This window comes from Macrobrachium nipponense, chromosome 9 (assembly GCF_015104395.2).
Source record: "Macrobrachium nipponense isolate FS-2020 chromosome 9, ASM1510439v2, whole genome shotgun sequence".
Classification (NCBI taxonomy): Eukaryota; Metazoa; Arthropoda; class Malacostraca; order Decapoda; family Palaemonidae; genus Macrobrachium; species Macrobrachium nipponense.
Genome location: NC_061110.1, coordinates 13,636,991 through 13,644,685, shown reverse-complemented (window position 1 = coordinate 13,644,685; position 7,695 = coordinate 13,636,991). Strand labels below are relative to the sequence as shown.

Genomic DNA, 7,695 nt, shown 5'->3' with positions numbered 1-7,695 from the left:
GATGTTATTTTCATGACTAAATACATTTTTATAATACAAAAATTATTTTAAAATTTTCAAATATTAATATTGATTAATACTGTATTAGTAAGTTTAAGAAGATTAAATTGATATCATAATAATAAAAATAATAATAATATCTCTCTCTCTCTCTCTGAGATGAATGTTTTGTATTTTTGTATGATAAATAAATGATTTACTAATTTTTAAATATCAATATTAATGTAAACAGCAATAATATCAATTCATTAAAGAAAATACTATAGTGAACTGGTAACATTTTGGTTTATAAATTTAAAAATTATGTAAGAATGAAGGAAAATCCATTCTACCCCTCCATCCTACCCCACATCTTTCATTTTAGATCCAGGTAGTAAGCTAAGATCCAGAGCTGTCAAATATGTCTAGTAAAAGTAATGTGACAGGAAGGGGGAGCGAGAGCGTTGTGTTGCGACTAACGTTCATATAATTTCTCTCTCCCTCTTCTTTGTTTTGGCTGGAAGTGTCGGAAGTGTATGTATATCTTTAAGGGTACTACTACATTTTATGATAAAATAATAATTTACAGTACCTATTTTCAAATATTATCAAGTTTAATGAGATTAAACAATTATAAAAAAAAAATTTCTCTCTCTCTTACGTGTTTATTTGTTCTTAAGTATAAATAAATGATTTACCTAATATGATATTGTTATGATAGAATAAAGTTTTATGCATACTTACCTGGCAGGTATATATATGCATAGCTATTTTCTGAAGTCGACAGAATTTAAAAAACTTCCGACACACGCAGTGGTCGGCCAGTGGTTAGTACCCATTCCCGCCGCTGGGAGGCGCGGTATCAGGAACCATTCCCATTTTCTATTCATAATTTTTATTTCCACTGTCCCCTGAGGGGGAGGGGGGTGGGTACTTGAATATATATATCTGCCAGTTAAGTATGAACAAACTTTATTGTATCATAACAATATCATTTTGCTCATGAACTTACTGTCAGATATATATATATAGTGGAACCCCACCGTTGGAGGTGGGAAGGACAGAATAGAAGGATTTTGGGACACAAATGCATGCAGATGATTTACATCTTGGTTCCACCTGTTAGCATAGCCGACTTCGTGATTACTGTCACCCAAGTCTGCTTCTGCTTTACTAGAGTTGCCAGCGAGGTAGAGACCTATAAAGCTGGTCACTCCAGATGATCTGTCAACGGGGGGGGGCGGGCGTGACCACAATGTGACTAGACCATATTGTTGACCCATACCATGAGGGCTAAGAAGTAAAATAAAATATATATATATATATATATCACCACCTGACCAACCTAGCCAAAGTTAATGTGTGTTAAACTAAGGCTTCAGAGTTAAGAAGTCGCCGTTGTCAGCGACTCCACAACTAAATTAAGAGCTCTTCCTAACCATTTTCTACAGGATAGGATGAGTAGTACTTCTTGCCCCCAAGATTGTGTCTGCAGACACGTATGGCCCTAGCGAGCAGCAGATCTCATATGCCATCTTCACATCTCGCAGGGAGTGTGAAGTGAACCCAGAGTTGCTTCGCTAAAACATGGTACTCAGGATGTTGCCGAGTGCCATGCTCTGTTGAAATGATTCCGAGGCCGCGCCCCTCCACTCGTGAGCATTCAGATAAAAAAGCTTTCAAATCTTTGTGCAAAAAAACACAATGAGGAGCATTTTTTTGAAAAGAACTCCTTAACCCTAAAACCACCGGGTGTACTTCGATATGGGCAAGTATGGTCCTTTTCGGAACCCCAAGGCAATGCAGATTGCCCGACTGACTTCGACTTTCTCGATTTTAAGTAGATAAAACTTGAGAGACCTGACAGGGCACAGTACTCTCTCTGGCTCCTGCCCACTAACTTGTGCCATCCTTGCTATTCAAGATCCTGGCCCAAGGACAAAAAGGGTTCCATTCTTAGGACATAACGAAAGGCTTAGAGAGCACACCTCCTTGTGTTCTCTAAAGCCAAAACTTGTGACGATGGCTTAAAATCTCACTAACCCTCTTTGTCGTATCTAGGGTGGTTAGAAGAAGGCCTTCCTGATCACATACAAGAAGTTAACAGGCAGGAGAGGTTCGAATGCTGACATCAAGAACTCAGACTACGTCTAAGTTCCATATTGAAAGCTTCGATCCGGAAATGCACAGTCTGTACTAAAGTTCACAAGGTGAACGACCAGTTGACCAGTCAGACGAATCAAGGACAGCAAGGCTGTACCCTGAAGACCAAAAAGGCACTATTCTTAGCTGAAGGATGAGTGTCTGGGCTGCCTGGGCGATTCAATCTAAGCAAAAACCTTGGGGGTGTATCAACGCAACCCAACGTCGTCCGCAATCGACTTCGTCAATAAGAAACTCAGGGCTACTATATGTCGCCTGATCTCGCACGGAGTGTCTGACTCCGAGAAAACAGGCGAGACAAAAAGAAGATGGTGAGCTAGAATCGAGATTCCACAGACCTCAATGATCGTGAAGGTCTTTGTTGTTTGACAGATGCAAATCTGTCAAACAACATTCTCTGTTGTCTGTTCGCACTGGCAGAATTTTCAAAAACTCTCGGCAACCGCTAGACCACTGGTAGTTCAGGTGATCTCCCCCACGTTCCCGTGGCGCTGGTACTGGAACTATTCCCGTTTTCCTCAGATTTTCTCTGAACCCTGTCTCCTGAGGGGAGGAGGGTGGGAATTTAATTATATATACCTGCCAGGTAAGTATGCACAAAACTTTATTGTATCATAACAATATCATTTTTATGCATGACACTTACCTGGCAGAGTATATATAGCTGATTGACACATTTGGAGGTGGGTCACAGACAGCAACATCGTCATAATTCAAAAATTAACTAATTTTTAAAATTATTTATTAAGTTCCTTACCTGCTAAGGTAGCTGACTTCGTAGGTCCTGCCTCTTAGCCTGCTAAACCTTAGTAGCTCTCAACTAGGATGTGACCTGTTTGTTGAGAAAGCTAATAACAAGGGTCTGACAACTGGACGGGACCAATTTGTTGACAGAAAACCCTAGCCCTCTCTTACCAGGGGCATTCATGCTAGGATAAGTTAGACCACCTGAACCACACACAAAGCTAACGTAACACATTACACTTCACATACTGAAGAGGAAATAACCCTCTCAGACAACCATAAAAAGAACACCACTTAATTAAAATACCTAGCATGTTAGTAATCTATCGTTGCTGCCGTCGATCGAGACGATTCGTACGGACTTTTGCAATCCTGTAACGAACCTCTAGATGATCGTTACATTCTACGCCTGTTGTTATAATAGGCTCTTTCTCGTAAACTCGAGCAGGGACCGAGAGAAGATACTTCTTAAGATATGAGAGAGCTGTGGAATATCAGAGTTGATGTGGACCACTGGTTCCAAAAACTCGTTTCGAGGACTGGAGGGACGACCGAATTGCATTTACTTCTTTCAGTTATTAAGATCCAGGACATCTGAAAACTATCCAGATGTCCGGCACCTTCTTTCTATCATGACGCACTGAGAGATGTTCAGACTAATTCCTAGATCTTGAATAATATTTCAGTTTCCCGGTAGGAAAAAACTGTGGTCTGAATTGCAGTCCTACTATTCGGGGAAACAACTTCTTCAGGAAGGAAATGGTCCCAGCAAGCTCATTCATTCCCACCCCGAGTATGCTTACTTCCCTATAAGGCGCGCTTTGCCTAAGCAGGAGAGCATATAAAAGTGCAATGTTGCGGTAGACTCGTAGTTCTATACCGTGCGGTAACGAGCACCGAAAGGATTAAGAGATAACTCTGTTGAAACATAGTAAGGCAAAACTAATGCAACAGTTTATTCATTCACGTAAGAAATCCCCTCAATCTTAGGCTAAAGTCCGTGATTGTAGGACAGAGATACAGTTAGTCAGTCAATCCCGCAGGAGAGACGTAACCGCCAGCACAGAGATACGGTTAGTCAGTCAATCCCGCAGGAGAGAGAGACGTAACCTACAGCGCATGGACAGCGCACGATCTGTTACTGGCTCGGTTGGAACTTGGACAGTCAGACACAGCAGCAGCCAGCAGCTTACGAACGTCGTCTCTTAACTTTATGTCTGGGTTGCCAGCTACCCTATTCTACGAAGAAATAGGTCCGTATTTTTTGAACAAAAAGAGACTCTCAAGCTGGTATATTTAAGCGAAACAGAAACGCTAAATATATAGATGCGTTTGTGTCGTCAGAACACTACCATACAACGGTAAAAGATAAATCGGAAACTCCTGGAAGGCTGCAGGGAGTACGATTAAATGTCCTTAAAATAGTAGACAATAGACCTCTCGGTTGCCATCCAAAGAGGTAACTACAGCAAGCTGTATGACTTGAACCAACCAGTAGTAAAATAACGCAAGGGCAAAAAATTTTATTATATCACAATAAAGTTTGTTCATACTTACCTGGCAGACATATATATAGCTGAATTCGGAAATACAACTACATACATATCTGACAGGCAAGTTTCATGAACAACTTAGAGAATCGAAGCAGACAGCTCAAGCTTCTAAGATACTGGACATAAGCGTTCATTGACGTAGTCTTCAAGTCTATTTCTTGTACGAGTCTGCGAACGAGGAAGGAGAGCTCTTCCGAACCTTGTCCTTATTCGCTTACGCAATATCAAGTTAATGAGATGTTTGTCAATGAGAACTAACCCATTAACGGTACAGAGAGATATTTTGTCAATGAGGGGAGACCCACTTACTTGACAAAACGATAGTACAGGCGGTCCCCGGCTTACGACGGTTCCGGCTTACGACGTTCCGAGGTTACGACGCTTTTTCTTAAATATTCAATGGAAATTCCGTCCTGGGTTACGACGCTTGTTCCGAGGTTACGACGCTGACGCTTCCGATGCTCCGAGTTAACGACGCTTTTAAAAAAACGCATGCTATGATAAAAATCCTTTATAGTTTAGCACAGTACATAATAAAAATATGTTTTTGGTTACATTACAACAAAAATTTTGAGGTTATGATTGATTTTTGACACTTTTTTTTTTTTTTTCGTTTTTTTTTTAGTATTTTTTGAATTTTTTTACTGACGCCGCATATGCGGAACTAGTTTGCGGGCGACAATGAATACACTAGCTTGGGATGCTGCAGTTTCTTTAAAACAGTCCAAAAGCGCAAAAAGATAATGAAAAATCATTGCTTGTTTCCAGTACATAATTAAAAAAACTAAGTTTCTGGTTAGATTACAACACAAATGCCAAGGTTACGACGTTTTGTTATGCTTTTTAACGATACCTCATATGCAGAACTAGTTGTTTTTGAGCGGAGGTGCATAAATTAAATTAACGCTATATTAAACTGTATGGTAAATGACCGAACAACGACCTCGGACGGTCGAGGACGCCAAGCGTAACAATACGAAAGGACGCCACTTCAATCGCGTGCCTGCCTGCATTCCACTAGGTTGGTGTGCTGAGACGTTGCTGAAATTCCTTGCCATTTTCGCTAATTTACAATGGCTCCTAAACGCCAAAGTACTTCCTCCGATGATAGTTCATCCAAGAAGAGGAAGGTCATCACGGATGGAGGTCAAATATGACGTGATAAAGCGTTCGGAGAAGGGAGAAACTAACACCGAAATAGGCCGTTCTTTAGGCTTGAGCAGGACCACGGTGGTAACCATTGTGAAGGATAAGGAACGTATTCTGAAGCACGTTAAGGATGCTGCACCGATGACAAGTCAACGGTGATAAACGAGAAGCAACGTAGCCAGAGCATTGTTGAAATGGAGAAATTGCTCATGATCTGGCTGGAGGACCAGAACCAGCGACGTGTTCCGGTGAGCTTAAGTGTGATCCAGGAGAAGGCTAGAGCGCTGCATGAGGCAGTAGTGAAAAAGTTTGGCGAAGGCAGTGCTGGTGGTGAATTTTCCGCGAGTAGAGGTTGGTTTAACCGTTTTAAGGCTCGTGCAAATTTGCATAATGTGAAGCTGCAAGGTGAAGCTGCTAGTGCTGATAGCGAAGAGCAGCAGAAAGTTTTCCAGGTGGTTTTGGGCTGAGATAATTAAGGATGGTGGTTACACGGCTGACCAAGTCTTTAATGTGGAGATGACTGGATTATTTTGGAAAAGAATGCCAAATCGAACGTACCTTTCCAAGGAGGAGAAGTCAGCACCTGGCCATAAAGCTGGAAAGGAGCGACTGACTTTGCTGTTTGGGGCCAATGCAAAGTGGTGATTTGAAACTGAAGCCCTTGCTGGTGTATTTGGCCGAGAATCCCAGGGCTTTCAAGGGCATTTTCAAGAGTCAACTCCCTGTGATTTGGAAATCTAACAAGAAGGCGTGGGTTACCTTAATGGTCTTCGAAGATTGGTTCAATGACCATTTCGTGCCAGCAGTGGAGCGGTTATTTCGACTTCGGAAGGGGTCTGCCTTTTAAGGCCCTCTTAGTCTGGACAATGCCCCTGGTCACCCTTCAAATTTGAGCGACATGCATCCTAATGTGAAGGTGGTGTACCTCCCACCCAATACCACATCGCTGATACAGCCAATGGACCGCCAGGGAGTAATATGCAAATTTCAAGGCTTACTACCTTAGAAGGACCATACGTGTTGCTTTGAGGGCCATAGAAGCTAACAAGGTTAGTTGACACTGAAGCAATTCTGGAAGGGCTACAACATTGCAGATGCAGTGAAGAACATTGCAAGTGCTTGGGACGAGGTGAAGACGACCACTTTAAATGGGGCCTGGAGGAAACTGTGTCCACAGTTTGTGCACAGTTTTGAAGGCTTTGACCAGGCAGAAGACGTCGAGACTGTGACGAGGAAGATCGTAGGGCTAAGCAAGAGGCTGCAACTAGATCTTGAAACCTGATGATGTAAACAGAGCTGCTGGCTTACCCATGGAGAGGAATTGTCTGCAGAGGACTTACTAGAATTGAACAACAAATGATTGAGGAGAGGAGGGCGGCACCAGAGCCAAAACCCAGGTCATTAACTGTGAAAGGCTTGTCAGAGGGTTTTACTCATCTGGAGAGAGCCTTGGCTTCTTTTGAGGACAGAAGACCCTAACGTTTCTAGGTTTGACAAAATCAGAGAGGAATCATGGATTTGGTGACTTTCTACAAGGAGACCCTGAAGGAGAAGCAGACGAAGAGAAGTGTGCAGTCCAGGCTTGACACTTTCTTTCACAAGTCTCCAGTACCACCACCTCCCACTCCTAGTCCTGGTAAGGAATTCTGAACTGTTTTACTAATTTATGTGTTTACATAGTGTACATATTAAAATGTGTTAATTTTTTAATGTAACAACTACTAAATGTAAGAGTAAATTGTAACTTCATTAATTTTCATCATTTGTAATTTTATTGCAGAAGTGGTGACAGTTCCAGATCCCCCTGTACTACCTGTGACAGTTCCAGAATCTCCCTGTACTACCTGTGACAGTTCCAGATCTCCCTGATACTACCTGTGACAGTTCCAAGATCCCCACCCCCCTGTACCTGGACCCTCTGTATCAGCCCGCCCACCTGCACGTGTACAACTCATGTAAGCAATTTTCATTTTTCTCATTTTCATGTTGGAAATTGTTTACACCCTACTACATACGTACACTAACTTACATAGTGGTACAATGTGATGTTGCATAATCTTATTATTATTTTTTTTTCCATTTCAGACCCCTTTGATAGTGACAGTGA

The 7,695-nt window shown here is 41.9% G+C and overlaps 1 protein-coding gene across 1 annotated transcript in view; it reads left to right on the top strand.

The window, feature by feature from the left end:
• Positions 1-7,695, top strand: part of LOC135218624 (uncharacterized) — a 203,917-nt gene that overhangs the window by 71,909 nt on the left and 124,313 nt on the right. The window lies entirely within an intron of this gene.